Raw genomic sequence first — 14,696 nt, 5'->3', positions numbered from 1 at the left:
ATGATTCAGTGACTCACTCAGACGACGTGCTTGTTCCAGTATACAACAGTTCAATTAATGAATCGGTTGAGTAAATGATTCAGTGACTCACTCAGACGACGGGCCTGTTCCAATATACAACAGTTCAATTAATGAATCGGTTGAGTAAATGATTCAGTGACTCACTCAGACGACGGGCCTGTTCCAATATACAACAGTTCAATTAATGATTCGGTTGAGTAAATGATTCAGTGACTCACTCAGACGACGGGCCTGTTCCAATATACAACAGTTCAATTAATGAATCGGTTGAGTAAAGGATTCAGTGACTCACTCAGACGACAGGCCTGTTCCAATATACAACAGTTCAATTAATGAATCGGTTGAGTAAATGATTCAGTGACTCACTCAGACGACGGGCCTGTTCCAATATACAACAGTTCAATAAATGAATCGGTTGAATAAATGATTCAGTGACTCACTCAGACGACGGGCCTGTTTTAATATACAACAGTTCAATAAATGAATCGGTTGAATAAATGATTCAGTGACTCACTCAGACAACTGGCTTGTTCCAATATACAACAGTTCAATAAATGAATCGGTTGAATAAATGATTCAGTGACGGGCCTGTTCCAATATACAACAGTTCAATAAATGAATCGGTTGAATAAATGATTCAGTGACGGGCCTGTTCCAATATACAACAGTTCAATAAATGAATCGGTTGAATAAATGATTCAGTGACTCACTCAGACGACAGGCCTGTTCCAATATACAACAGTTCAATAAATTAATCGGTTGAATAAATGATTTAGTGACTCACTCAGACGACGGGCCTGTTCCAATATACAACAGTTCAATAAATGAATCAGTTGAATAAATGATTCAGTGACTCACTCAGACGACGGGCCTGTTCCAATATACAACAGTTCAATAAATGAATCATTTGAAACACACACTTGTCCACTTACATGACGTATTTCCTCTATTCCACCCAAGTGGGCATGAAGACCACAAGTGTGTTTTATTACCCAGTTTTTACACACTTAATGCATAGTGTTAAAAAAATACAAATACGTTTTTACACAGCTTTATATATATTAGTGCTATAAAACGATTAATCACGATTAATCGCATCCAAAATAAAAGTTTGTGTTTACATAATATATGTGTGTGTATGGTGTATAATTATTTTGTATATATAAATACGCATATATGCATGTATATATTTAAGAAATATTTATTATATTATGTTAACACAAACTTTTAAATGTTCATTAGTCTCTAGGTAAAAGAAGGCACAAATTAGTAATAATTGTGCTTGTAATTAAGTGATAGAAACATAATACAAAACACATATAGGGCCTACATCTCTGTGCCAACAAAATCTAGCAGTTAACTATATTAGTAGGAAAACACTTTATGTGTTACTACCAATTAATATGTAATATGTAATAAATTGGTTGCATGAATGATTCAGTGATTCGCTAACTTGTCGCCACCTACTGGCTGAATGATGTAATGAGCAGAAAGAGAAAACAGTCCCCTCCACTGACTGACAGCCTGCTGGAATGCTCTTAATAAATAAAAAATAATAATTAATAAATGTAAATGTTCACTATCAGTCAATCATTGTTGCCATGACATCTTACACACCTATAAAAGCGATTCGTTATTCGTATAACAGCTGATGCAGGACTGAAGCGCACGAGTTGAAATCTGCCATCATGTGACTAATCAGTCTGGTTTGGTTTGAGTCAGTCTGAGGATTATGTCTGAAATAAAAGAGTTTTACAGGCTCTGAGACAGCAGTTATCAAGTTATTATAAAACACAGACTTGACATTCATTCATTCAATCAATAATGGGACAGAAAAAAGAATTTCTCATCACAGAAACAATGATTTTGCAGCGATGGCTCAAGAGGCATTTATTGATCCTTCAGGGCTGGCTTTATTACACCGAAGAAATTGTTTTTATATGTGCCTGTGCTCTTGAGTCCGGTGATGATGTAATGCCTCACGCAACTGTGCCAATAGTTCAGTGTCAAATCTCCCTCACACTATAGCGCGAGCTCATAAACGTGCAACTGCAGCATTTCCAATCAACTAAAGTCATGCGTCGGGACTCTAATCTGAGCTGAAAGCCCATTAGGCGTAACTCATCGGGCATGATGTCATGACTGCAGGCAGCAGCTGATCAGCACTTCATCTCAGATTCACTTCTAGATGCTCTTTGTCATGATAAATAGGGCTGCAATTGTTTTTTAGAGTATAAAGCTGCGATAGAAGACGACTGGGCTGGAAAGAAACACACTGGCTCAACTAATGCCGTAGTTTTTGGTGCCTTTTTTTAGATCAGTGAGTGTGTTGACAATCATGTAATGGCAACACTGATGTCGCCGCAAGAATGCACAAAACACCATCATCATGCATGTGACTTTCGTTGTTGTGACAATAGGTGAGTTCACGCCGTCCCGTAATTGGCGTAACTTTGAGATTCCAACTTGTGAAAAGCGCTCATGCCCTCGTACACTGTAAAAAATAAATTCTGTAAAATTTACGTAAAAAAACCCAGCAGCTGTGATGCCAGAAATTTACCGTAAAAAAATATGGTAGCAACATTTAGGTTTTACAGAGTTAACTTAAATTTACAGTAAATAAACGTATTTAATTATCTGATGATATAGGGCCCTATCTCGCACCCAGCGACGCATGTTTCATTCCTATTTCTCACCAGCGCACAGCGGACTTTTCCCTCCACAGACGCACGTCGGTAAACTAGGGAATGAACTTGCGCTCCCGGGGGCGGTTCAGGGAAAAGAGGAGGCGTGTTCCGGCGCAAACGTTCCCTGGTGCTATTTTGCAGTTTCAGAAAACAATTCCGAACCTTAAGCTTAGACTTAAGAACCTTAAAATATCATTTGAATAACGCGCCACTGACTTTAGACGAGGTTTCTCCTGGTCAGTGGCGCTGTGATGTGGAGTGCCCGTGTGAGCCACTGGAGGGCACTCTCTCTCCCTGCATTGTTTCACCATGGACTCATTATGTTTAATTATGTTTCAGTGGTGTTTGATTATGGGTCATTGAGTTCCTTATTTAAGCTTGAGTGATCCCTGTGTCCGGTGCGAAGTCTTGTCACACTGTAAGCGTACATCTCTGAGCATTCTTCCCTGTTTGAGTATTCCGTGTTTCTCTGGACTCTTGACCCTTGCCTGCTTCTTGGACTGTGTATGAACCTGTGCTGCCTGCCTCGACCAAAGCCTGTTATCACCACGAGTTACTGGATTGTCCCTTGCTTAATAGTATGCCGGAGTTTATGTCTACTTGTGAGTGAGTTGAAATAAAGTACTGCATATGGATCCGACTGCCTCTGTCCTTACGTTACAGAAAACTTCGCCCTTACAGGATCCAGCGGACTTTCAGCATCTATCCATCGTGGCCAAGACCCAAGTTTCCATGCTAGCCTCTCATCATTTACAGCTGACGAGACTAACATCTCTCCTCGAGGAACTTACAAGCTCTATGCAATCTGTGTCTCCGCAGAGCTCAAGCACAGCCAATAATCAAGCCCAAGCTCTCGCTGCACCTATTCCACCGCAACCCAGTGTGAGTGCTGTATCTAATTATCCTAGTCTGTCATTTCCTGAAAGGTTTAATGGCTCACCTGTGGCATGTGAAGGATTCCTTCAGCAGTGCAGCTTGTATATGAATCATCACCCTCAGTTTTACACCTCGGATGATGACCGCGTTTCCTTCATTTGTTCACTGTTCACTGGAAAGGCTCTGGAGTGGGTAGGCGCGTTCTGGGAACCAGGTCGGATATCGTTCCCTTCTTATGACGTGTTTATCGCCCTATTCAGAGAGGCTTTTGAACTCCCCGCAGGAGAAGAGGATCCCGAGGAACTGTTCTTGTCCTTGCACCGGGGAGGTTCGTATGCGGCGGATTTCTCTCACTCTTTCCGAACGCCGCTAAAGCCTCATCTCGCCAAACTGTTCGATCCTCCCTTGATGACCGTTAGAGGGGCTTTCAAGGATACAGTTTCTGTTAAACCCATTCGTCGTGTCGGACCTCTCGAGCCCGTATTCCGCACTGGTCCTGTTGAATTTGTTAATCCAGAGACAGTGGAGGTTTCGCCGGCTGAACCGGAGTTCGAGCGCGTGCCAGCCGACTCGAAAGAATCAAGTGCCGAGTCGAGTGAATTGAGTGGGTTAAGCGAGTCAAGTGAATCGAATCTCAAGTCAAGTGAACCGAATCTCAAGTCAAGTGAACCGAATCCTGAGTCAGGTGAATCGAATCCTGAGTCAAGTGAACCGAATCTCAAGTCAAGTGAACCGAATCCCGAGTCAAGTCCTGAGTCAAGTGAATGTAGCCCTGAGTCAATTGGATTTAGTTCCAAATCAAGTGAATCCAGTGAGTCAAGTGAATCAAGTTCGGCTGAATCTATGGAGTCCGGTCCAGTTAAGCTAAACGAGTCTGTTCTCCTGGATCCAGAGTTATCAGTTCCTACAGCGCGCCGTCGCAGGAGGAAGAGGAAGAGGACCCGCTTGGCTTGCCAGGCTCCGGTGAGCGTACCTAGACTTCTCGCCCTGCCGGCCCCGCCTCTGCGCCTCGCCCTGCCGGCCCCGCCTCTGCGCCTCGCCCTGCCGGCCCCTCCTCTGCGCCTCGCCCTGCCGGCCCCGCCTCTGCGCCTCGCCCTGCCGGCCCCTCCTCTGCGCCTCGCCCTGCCGGCCCCTCCTCTGCGCCTCGCCCTGCCGGCCCCGCCTCTGCGCCTCGCCCTGCCGGCCCCTCCTCTGCGCCTCGCCCTGCCGGCCCCTCCTCTGCGCCTCGCCCTGCCGGCCCCTCCTCTGCGCCTCGCCCTGCCGGCCCCGCCTCTGGGCCTCGCCTTGCCGGTCCCGCCTCTGCGCCTAGCCTTGCCTGCACCCTTCAAGCTCCGGGAGGCTTCTCTTGAACCCGTTTACAGCCAGGAGGTTCTTCCCGTGGATTTCCCCAAGTATTTTTTGGGGGGGGGCAGTAGGTATCCTGAGAGGGCCATGGAGGTGGCGCTGACATGGACCTTGTCTGTGCTATTTTCACTTGAGCCTCCTATGTCGCTAGTCTTGTCTGGTCCTGTGCTTCCCATGCCACTGGTCACGTCCAGTCCTGAGTCTGCTCCGTCCTTGTCTCCGCCTAAGTGTGCTTCGTCCTGGTACCTCTCCAAGTGTGCTCAACCCTGGTCTCCGGTCAAGTGTGTTTTACCCTGGTTGCCTACGACACGTGCTTCCCCATGGTCTCTTGCCCTGCTCTGGTTTCCAGGCCTTAGGTCTCTCCATTGGCCTGGCCTCCTGCCTCTCCACGGGCCTGGCCCTCCATCCCAGCCCCCGTTGACCTATGTGATGTGGAGTGCCCGTGTGAGCCACTGGAGGGCACTCTCTCTCCCTGCATTGTTTCACCATGGACTCATTATGTTTAATTATGTTTCAGTGGTGTTTGATTATGGGTCATTGAGTTCCTTATTTAAGCCTGAGTGATCCCTGTGTCCGGTGCGAAGTCTTGTCACACTGTAAGCGTACATCTCTGAGCATTCTTCCCTGTTTGAGTATTCCGTGTTTCTCTGGACTCTTGACCCTTGCCTGCTTCTTGGACTGTGTATGAACCTGTGCTGCCTGCCTCGACCAAAGCCTGTTATCACCACGAGTTACTGGATTGCCCCTTGCTTAATAGTATGCCGGAGTTTATGTCTACTTGTGAGTGAGTTGAAATAAAGTACTGCATATGGATCCGACTGCCTCTGTCCTTACGTTACAGGCGCGTTATTCAAATGATATTTTAAGGGTGCATGCTTGGCCATTATGTAGCCTGTGCACAACACACACACACTTTGCTTATCTCATCTACACAGACGCAGCAGTTCACATTTTTAGAAAACCATACAATATTACAAGGAAAAATATTAACACACGAGGGAAATCATTGTTGTGTCCATGAAGATGTGAAAAAATAGGCATAAAACTAGCTTACACATTTACAAAAATTATCATACGCCTGTTTAAATTAAGCTAATTTGTGTGTGTTTCTCCGTCCCCAATGTCACTTCTCTGTGTTTTACGGCCCTGACGAGAGCGTCGGTCTCCTCGGCTGTGAACCGCTCCTGGCAAATCCGCCGTTATAATAGCAATCCGCCATGGAACAAGCACGCCTGCTCTTAAAGGGAATGTGAGATGACGCTCTGATTGGTTTATTTCACGTTACGCCCAAACCACACCTATGAGTAATGAAGCTGCTTCAGACCAACACATTTTAGATTTGCGTCGGAAGCAAGAGTCATTTATCCCGCCGGTATAATAGCAACAGCGCCGAGATCCGCCCACAAAGTTACTTGTGTTTCACGCTTGATACTTGCGTTTCAGATTGTTAAAATAGGGCCCATAATGTTAATTCACCAAGCTATTGAAGTACTAATATCTGTTTTGTTCCACTGTAATACACTGACAACAACCAATCACAGTGGAGATGAGTCACATGATCAATCAATGCTCATCACAAGCAGCTTTTACACTAGAAAGTTAACACTAATATATAGAAGCTGCACAGTGTCATTCACACACACACTAAACACCATCATGGTAACTCATGACATGTTAAAAATGCAATAAACATTATTTTAACAACATTAAATGTAACATAAAAACCTAATGTACACAACTGTATAGAAAAAAAAAATAAGAAAACCTGTGAAGAAACAGACAAAAATACACCAAATGTGACGCGTCACGCAGGGAATTGTGGAAATGTCAATTCATGTTTTTTTATACAATGACTTGTTCTTTTTCACTTCCAAAAACTGTAAATTTAACGGTATTTTACTGTAATTCACCGTATATAATACGGAAACTTTGTTAACCAATTAACAGCAGCATTTTTACAGTCTTTTACCGTTAAAAAAGCACAATAACTATTTTTTTTCAATGAGAACTCGTAATTACTACTTGTAACCTGGGAATTCTCCAAAAGCTTGTACCGCCTGACCACTGCAGACTCATTTAGGCTCTGATAGAGCCATAGAACGTCATGTGTTGTCATCTCAAAATCAGGGTAATTACGACATGGCATGAATGCGGTGAATGCGGTGAATGCCACTGTCGGCTCGGGTGTGTGAGCGCGTGCATGTTCACGTCTCAGCCTTCTCGTCCTCCTCTCTCTCGGCGACGGCACACATCCGCTCTGCTCTCGTCCTGATGGAAAGTGACACATGAAATGCAGTTAATTGAAAAGCCTTCTGGCACCTAATTTCACCCGACAGCAAATACATTTTTCAGTGTTCCACTTCTCCCTTGCAGCTCATAAACACTAAAAAACAAAAACATTTCCAGCAAACAAGACAGCAGATATTGATGGATCGATCGCGAGACGTCTCTTTATGGCTACGCTGCTATTTTAAGCCATGACGTACAAATAACATCATGTTTTTGGCCCTCTGAGATGAGGGCGATTCGTCCTCAACGGGGACACACGCACATCAGTACGTCTCTGACTTGATCTCCATGAATGAGGACTGAACCTAACAGGATAATGATTCATTCTGGATATATATTCAGTAAACTATGAGATGTGAGATGAAAGAGAAGCGATGTCTTGAAACTGTAATGGCTCGCTCCTGAGATTGAGCTTTTGCTGGAGAAAATAAACATGAGAATTGTGTGTGTGTGAGAGAGATGTCTCCACATAAGTGTGTGTTGTGTCCGTGTCACAGATGCAGATCGATTGCAAAACCAGCCGATCTTGAAAAGTCAACTATCAATCTTCCTGAGATTCACAGGTGAAGAACAAAGAAACTGAATTGACTTTTCTTGTCTCTGTTGTTCTGCAGGAGCCTGGGGGAAACGGAGAGAGAGTCAGGCAGAACCACTTTAAATGTACAATATTTGTGTCATCAATCTCTCAAAAAAAAAAAAAAAAAACGTAATATGAGTTTAGATGGAAAGAAAGCAAATGATCCTGAGCATGAAATGTTAAATCGCTCAGTCATAGTCGTAGATCCGTACAGATTTTCTCTCGTTTTTACACACGAGGATGCAGAACAAAAAGAGGAGAATCTCTCATTCGCATTACAGTGTATCCTGGAATCATCTGAGGGATCAAAAGTGAGCATCAGACGCCAGACGCCTGATATAGACTGTTCTGAGATCAGCTTCATGCGTTCAGACGACCCGAGGTCACGGATCTGTGTTCGGTCTGACCTGGAACACACTCAACATCAGCTGAAGCCCAACGGCTCCTAAAGGAACTCACTCGATTATTCCCAACACGGAGATACCACACCGCTTCAGGAGTTATAGAGCCGGATATAGAGGCATATGGACCAACTGGAGTCTCGGGAAAAACTGGCTGATGGAGAGAGAGAAGGAGAGAGAGGATGGAGGGATGGAGGGATGGAGGAGAGAGAGAAGGAGAGAGAGGATGGAGGGATGGAGGAGAGAGGATGAAGGGATGGAGGAGAGAGAGAGAAGGAGAGAGAGGATGGAGGGATGGAGGGATGGAGGAGAGAGAGAAGGAGAGAGAGGATGGAGGGATGGAGGGATGGAGGAGAGCGAGAGGATGGAGGGATGGAGGAGAGCGTGCTGAAACTGATGAAGTGATCTGACGTGTGTTAATGAAGGCCAGCATCTGGACAGCAGAGAGAGAGAGAGAGAGAGAGCAGAGAGAGAGAGAGAGAGAGAGAGAGAGAGAGAGAGAGAGAGAGAGAGCAAGAGAGAGAGAGAGAGCAAGAGAGAAGAGAGAGAGAGAGAGAGAGAGCAAGAGAGAGAGCAAGAGAGAGAGAGAGAGAGCAAGAGAGAGAGAGAGAGAGAGAGCAAGAGAGAGAGAGAGAGAGAGAGAGAGAGAAGAGGAAGAAGTGCAGACGGTGAAGCCTTAAAGAAACATAGGCCTATACAATCTATATATGCATGTCTGTACAGTTTAATCTGATTTATGGCACCTAATGTGAGATGAAAAGGTCATTTTTCGTATACTAAAATGCAAGATTTTGTTCTGTTCTGATAAGTTATTATCAGTTCATTTGTTTTAATGCAAAAAAAAAACACCTTTTGGAAATCTAACTGTGGCTTTAACAGTAGATTGTGATGTAGTGAGAGTGTAATAGAAATGTTATAATGACAATAATAGATGCGTCATTCAAGAATAGGATATGACTATATCATAGAATTATGTATAAATTAAATATCTGCCACATAAAAAAACAAAACAGATTGTGCTTTTGAAAATCATAATTGACATAAAAAGTTGAAACTATAACATATAAGTCATATTTATGAAAATGATGACAATTTGGAATTATGACTTAAAAAGTTGAAATTTACACTAAATACTCACTTAAAAGTCTATATTATGACATGCTTAGTCAAAATTATGAGAAAAAAAGACAGAACATTTATCTAAAACTAAATACAACTCCATTTTTAATCTCATAATTATGACTTAGCATGTCATAATTAAGATATTTACCAAAGCATGATATTTTTCCCTTGGGGAAATGGGCTTTCCATAAATAATAGAGCATTAACCAAATAGAAAGAATATAAAGACTGATCAACTCAAATTACTCGTGAAATATATTATTGCAAAAAAAAAAAAAAATGCTTTAAAGTCCACATGAATTCAAAATTGACCATATTTACTTTGTTTGCCTAAATTGTTAGTTTTGTGGTGAACAATTCATCCATGCAAGTCAATCCACACAAAACAATTTTTTGGCTTTGTAATCTTTAATCAAAATCTGAAAATGCCCCTCCCCTCTGCATTGGAGGACCTTCCCTGATGACGTATGTTTGACGGCTTGGTTTGGGAAACGCTTAACCACTCCCCTCAAACCGTTAGTCTGCTATGAGCGAGAGATGGAGAGGAGGAGCACTAGAGTAAAACCCTGCCCTCTGTTCAATATTCCTTTTCACTGGGAAATACGTCACAACACTGGAGAAAAGTCGTTTGCAACTTCCGGTTCACGCGGACTTTAATAATATACGCACGAAATGTTCATGACGGCATTTCTTTATATTTGAGTCCAAGTTCAAACACAATGAAACGCTCCATTAACGTACAGAGCTCTGAAACACAATATATATATATTTTCATTTCTCCCATCCCAAAATGTTTCCACCACAACGTCCCTTCAGGGCCTCCGTACAAGTCAAATGATTGTTGCTTCAAATTTTTGCCTTTAAAGTGAAATGTAGGACAATTACAACAAGAGGACACAACCTGAACACTCTTTCCAGAGTTTGACTACTGTAACCTGAAGTGAGTCAGGGTTCAGATGTGCATATATATTTGCATTAATATGATCACAGTGTAAACATGAGAATAAACACGTAGAAACGGCCTGAAGGCGTGACTGTGAATCTCGCCTGTGAAGATCTATTCTGGAGTTGATTATGAAGGATTGCAGTGAAGCTGTGGAGGCTAAAGGCTAACAGAAGTGAAGCTGTGAAGGCTAAAGGCTAACAGAACCGCAGATAAACACAGCCAGCGTCAGGATAAGCATCTTATCAGCACAGGTGAAGTGTGTGTGTTTACTTTCCCAGGTTTCCCACTCACTGACTTCACACTCCGCAGACTCAACGGTGGAAACATGTTTACAGTGAGTGTGAGGAAAGGAAGGAACTGATCAATCATTCACCAAACAAATAAGTGAAGAATATACTTTAAAAAGGCCGTCGTGTCTTATTTTCTACATTTTTCCCCCTGTGGTCCAAGATTAGTTCATAAAATAGTCATAAAATAGAACATATTTATGCTACACCCTTAATACAGTATGTGAGTGGCCACATCTATGCAAAAATATTTGTATAGATTGATTTGGTGGACAAAACTTTTCAAACAAAAATCAGCAGTTTGGTTATTTTATTGAAGAAGACCTATCGAGCCCTCCTCACAGTCTTGATGTTGTTTCTCTACTGGAACAGGTTTTCCTGCTTGAATGTTGATTATTCTCCTCATATTCTCCATTGTTGCGGCTCCTCTCTTCCCAGTCTGTCAGTAACGCTCTGTTTACTTCCTGTCTCTATGAAGCCCCTCCTTCTGAAAAGCACACTGTGCTCTGATTGGTCAGCTGGAGCAGTGTGTTCTGATTGGTCGAGCACTTTGAGTGTGCTCCATAACCACCAGTTTAACACACTACTAACTAACTCAACCAGGCCCCGCCCCTTTATTCTGCGTGTGAATTATTATAATGAGGAATATTGTGACGTTCGTTCCCGGGAGAAACTCAAGACTACAGTGGAGGCGTTTCAGGAGTTCAGGAACACTGACACTGATATAGAGAAGAGCTGGAGCTTCTTCATGATCACACAGCAACATTACACACTAAAGGAAGAGGGAAAAGCATAGCAGGTCTTCTTTAATACAATTAATTTAGCCAAACTACTTCAGATTTCAAGAATTTCATTTTTAATATTTTATTGTGATATATATATATATAAAGCTCTTTTAAACCTTTTTATGTTTATTTACATCATCAAAAAGATGAAGGAAAGCCTGATCCTCATGATGTGAGTTTATTCAGACACATTCACCTGGACTGAACCAGGATTTCTTCCTTTCCCTCATAACTTCCCATCATGCTGATGAAAAAATGCTCCATATTCATTCACAACCCTTCATCTTAATAGATGAAGACTCTTGCCTCACTTTCACTCGTCCATAAAACATGTCAAATCCTCTATTAGTTTTCTCCGAGCGTCCCTGTCCGAGACACCTAATTTCCACATACGTATGAATTATGCTTTCAAATGGAGCAGCCGGAAGCATCCGCGGAGAAATGTGTGCATGAGGATCATCAATCAGCACATCGTTCAGGAGACCTGCTCTTCTGTGGGAATCACACCTGGAGAACTGAAGCAGTCCTATTACACACACACACACACACCTTTCAATAGGGTTCATCAGGACAGAGAACAGGCCATCTCTCTCTCTCTCTCTCTCTCTCTCTCTCTCTCTCTCTCATATATATATCTTCTGTGAGGAGAAGTCCCCTATATAGAGAGCTTCACGCTCCAGTGGCCACAGCTCAAACACAGATGGGCCGAGACACAGGCCTGGTGTTTCACTGCATGAGGGCCGACGGCATCACAATAGACACACTATATTCAGGGTTTAAATTCACTTTTTCACTCACCGGCCAATTTGGCTACTACATTTTTAAAGGTGCTCTAAGCCAGCGGTCCCCAACCTTTTTTGCGCCACGGACCGGTTTAATATCAGACAATATTTTCGCGCACCAGGTGTGGCGGATAAATACAACCAAATAAAATGATACGACCGGCATAAAAACTGGGGTATTTTTTAAATATAATAATAAACGTGAATCCAATGTGTAGGCCTACTCGCAACTTTATTAGCAGCGTCCTCGTAACATCACGCCTAAAGTCAACTGAGAAAGCCTGAACACAAACAAAATGCCCCCAAAAGCAAAAAATCTCCATGTTTTCGGTGCTGATGCGTTCATGTCACATGTAAGGGTGGCGCTGCCAATAAAGCACCTAAAAGCTGTCACAACGAACCGGCAAAATTAATGATTATGAATATGTCAAATATAGCAAGGAGACATTTTAATTGTTTATTAATAAACAAGTGTTTTCTGTGTCAGTGTCGGCTGCAAAGATGAAGTTGACGATGCTGACTCGCGATCTTCGCAGTAGTGAACGCGCCAGAGAGAAATGCACATTTCATACGGACTACATAAGTTTTCTTTCGTTTTGAATTGTTCTGTTTAAAAGTAGACATTTCAAGCTTTCTATATATATCTCAGGTCTGTGAGGCGAGTAGGCTCCCTTATACGCTGAGTTTCGGTTCATTTATGAGACAAGCTCCAGTTCACGCGCCTCCATGTCGTGATTATCTATTTTCTAATATATTTACTTCTTATTTATTAAATCCAGGCAATTGGTTGATGAAACATTGATTAAAATTAAGATACAATTAATACAAAACGAAATTAAATGTAAAGACAGGCTTTGTGCTTTCTGTTTGAGGTCTCTGAAAGTTTTAAAGCAGTCTTTTAGTGTCGCTTTCAGAGCGCTCACGTCCGTAACGGAGAACTGTCCCGTCTGTAACATTTTTTGCTTGTTTTGTGAAATAAATTTCTAAATAAATGCGACTTATAGTCCAGTGCGACTTAGGCTATATATGTTTTTTCTTCTTCATGGCGCATTTTTTGACTAATGCGACTTATACTCCGGAGCGACTTATAGTCCGGAAAATACGGTAAGTTATTTATTCTTTCTGTGCGGCCCGGTACCAAATGGCCCGGGGGTTGGGGACCCCTGCTCTAAGCGATGTCACACGTTTTTTAGGCCAAAACATTTTTTGTCACATCCAGCAAACATCTCCTCACCATCCGCTAGCTGCCTGACTCCTGAACACACTGTAAAGACACGCGGTCTCTGTAGACAGCCCAGGCTCCACAAACTGGGCTCACCCGCACCACGAAACATAACAAACTGTTCCAGCCAATAACTGATAAGAAGGATTTGGGGGTGGGTTAGGGGGGTTAGTGAGGATGAGGAGGAGGGAGGGTCGAGCTAGCCTCCATTTTGTTTGACAATACTTTGAACGTCAACATGAAGTGATGTCACCCAACATCACTTAGAGCAGCTTTAAGTTACCGGCCATTGAGAGAGAAAAAAGAAGAAAACGAAAATAAATAAACCAGATTAATTACGTCACAGATTATATTCACCAGATTATATTATATATGTGTGTGTGTGTGTGTGTGTGTAATTAAATGTACATAAAATGTACATTTTACATACATTCATTTCTTTTTCAAACAAAATCCTGTCATCCAGCATCTCCTCTTCCTCTTTCATCCTCATCACCAATAATGTGTTTTAGGTGGACAGATCAATACAGGACAAGGAACATCAAAAACATGTCGGATGTTGGAAAATAACAATGTGTTTTCTGTCAACCAAATGCTTTTTAATCTTCGCTATTGCTTAAATGCAATTGAACAAGCGAGCTGTTATTTATTGTGTAGTGACGTGTGTGTTTAAGTATGAGCAGATTCTGTGCAATACACTGTATTTAATGACGAGTTGAGTATTTGTTGAGTAAACAATAAGTAACACGTCAAATTGGCTCGTGATTTGACAGCGTTTCCCGCCACAGTTGATTTGTACCCGTATTTGGCGGGTTGGTGAGTGTTTATTTCAAACCCTGACTATATTTATGCTCTTTGCCTATTTTGTTTGTTGTGCACTTGTTCATGTTACACACTAATATAATCTTTGCACTACAAAATATTGTTCAATAATATACACTATATTGCCAAAATGTTTGGGACGTCTGCCTTTACATACACATGAACTTTAATGACATCCCATTCTTAATCCATAAGGTTTAATATGGAGTTGCTCCACCCTTTGAAGCTGTAACAGCTTCAACTCTTCTGGGAAGGCTTTCCACAAGGTTTAGGAGTGTGTTTATGGGAATTTTTATCCATTCTTCTAGAAGCGCATTAGTGAGGTCAGGCACTGATGTTGGACGAGAAGCTCTCAGTCTCCGCTCTAACTCATCCCAAAGCTGTTCTATCGGGTTGAGCTCAGGACTCTGTGCAGGAGTCCAGTTCCTCCACACCAAACTCCTCATCCTCAAGAGTTCCTTTCACTGTAACTAAGGGGCCAAGCCCTAAAAAACAACCCCACACCATCACCCCCCCTCCACCAAACAACCCCACA

This window comes from Rutilus rutilus, assembly GCF_951802725.1.
Source record: "Rutilus rutilus genome assembly, chromosome: 5".
In the NCBI taxonomy this organism is placed as follows: Eukaryota; Metazoa; Chordata; class Actinopteri; order Cypriniformes; family Leuciscidae; genus Rutilus; species Rutilus rutilus.
Note: the sequence above shows the minus strand (reverse complement) of the source record.